Genomic DNA, 1,792 nt, shown 5'->3' with positions numbered 1-1,792 from the left:
GATACAAAAAGAAAAAAAAAATCGGCCACGAAGAAAACTCGCTCTGTGTATCTCGATAACCGCGTCGACGACGACGGTTCTCTCCGCGCTCTTTTAATTCGTATCCTTCTTCTTGCGCTTCGTCCGACTCAGAAACGTTCGTAAAACACGAACGACGGCGGGTTGTCAAGCCAAGAAGGGACAGAGAAGAGACGGAGGTAGTTTTGCGAGTCTCCCGTGAACGCGATAGATTTTTCATATATATTTGTATCGAGAGCATGCGTACGCCGGTCTCCACACGATCCAGCGACGAACGCCGACGAACGTCCAACAATCGCTCGTACGTCGCGTACGAGCCCTCGACCGCTCTTTAATTCGTATTCTTTTGCTTGGCGCTCGTCCTCCGACTCAGAAACGTTCGTTTAAAGATAAAACGAACGACGGCGGGCTGTCGACGAGGCAAGAAAGAACAGAGAGAGACGGACCGAGAGCAACGATACGCAACGCAAGCAGTCTTAGGTTTACGTGAGCAACCCTCAGCCAGGCGTGGTCCAGGAATTGTATCCGTGGACCGCAATGTGCGTTCGAAATGTCGATGTTCATGTGTCCTGCAGTTCACACGTTGACGCGCAATTAGCTGCGTTCTTCATCGACCCACGAGCCAAGTGATCCACCGTTCAGGGTAATCGTTTATGCATGGATTTTTGTTTGTGTACTCAGGTTTTTGTACTCTTATTCTCGGTTCGAAAGAAGCCGATATCCGACAAACGTCCGACCAACGGGAATCGAACGCGCGGAAGTCGCCATATGATTGACGACACGAAAATACGTTCGAAAACGAAATCGGACGGACTGCGCGACGACACACGCAGCCCGCCGACCGGGCGTAAAGTGCATTATAATATATAACAACCAACGAGATCGAAGCTCCGTTCGTCAGGAAACGACGGGGATATAACACCCGATTCTGAATCCTCTGTACAGCACACGATCTCGCGAAGAAAGCGCACGGTGGCTAGCCCATGATATATATATATGTTCGTTCCTCTCGTCCAGTTATTCGAAGCAAACAGCCGATATGCATCTCCATCGTTCGGGTAAAAAAAATCGATGGGACGCGCACGGTCGTAGTCTTCCTCGCGCGGTCGTTTCTTCCCGATAGCCAGAAGCAGAGTTTGAAAAACTCTAGCGACGGAACGAGGCATTAGACTCTCGACAACGAGGATACAGACACGGCCGGCGGTCCCCTCTGAATCGACTTCGGTGGTTCAGGTAAAAATAAAAAAAATCGATGGGACGCGCACGGTCGTCGTTCCTCTTCCTCGCGCGCGGTCTATTCTTCCCGATAGCCAGAAGCAGAGTTTGAAAAACTCTAGCGACGGAACGAGGCATTAGACTCGCGACAACGAGGATAGAGAGACGGCCGGCGGTCCCCTCTGAATCCACTTTGGTCGCTCAGGTAAAAATAAAAAAAAATTCGAAAGGGACGCGCACGGTCGTCCTTCCTCTTCCTCGCGCGGTCGTTTCTTCCCGATAGCCAGAAGCAGAGTTTGAAAAACTCTAGCGACGGAACGAGGCATTAGACTCTCGACAACGAGGATAGAGAGACGGCCGGCGGTCCCCTCCGAACGGATGGCGACAACGACGACTAAAGCGCGAAAAATCGCGACGAAGAGGAACGCATCTCCGTTCAGGTGTATGTGTGTGCGTGCGTTTAAAAAAAATTCGATGGGACTCGCAGCCATCGGCCTCGCGCGGTCGTTTCTTCCCGATATCCAGAAGCAGAGTTTGAAAAACTCTAGCGACGGAACGA

The 1,792-nt window shown here is 51.3% G+C and overlaps 1 non-coding gene across 1 annotated transcript; it reads right to left on the bottom strand.

Annotated features, from left to right (window-relative positions):
• Positions 1 to 509: 509 nt before the first annotated feature.
• LOC139997084 (5.8S ribosomal RNA) lies at positions 510 to 664 on the bottom strand. Its single transcript, XR_011802558.1, has one exon. It is a non-coding gene; the product is annotated as a 5.8S ribosomal RNA (ribosomal RNA).
• Positions 665 to 1,792: the final 1,128 nt, after the last annotated feature.

The sequence above is a fragment of the Bombus fervidus genome, unplaced genomic scaffold, assembly GCF_041682495.2.
Source record: "Bombus fervidus isolate BK054 unplaced genomic scaffold, iyBomFerv1 scaffold0029, whole genome shotgun sequence".
Classification (NCBI taxonomy): Eukaryota; Metazoa; Arthropoda; class Insecta; order Hymenoptera; family Apidae; genus Bombus; species Bombus fervidus.
Note: the sequence above shows the minus strand (reverse complement) of the source record. Positions and strands in the feature narration are given on the sequence as shown.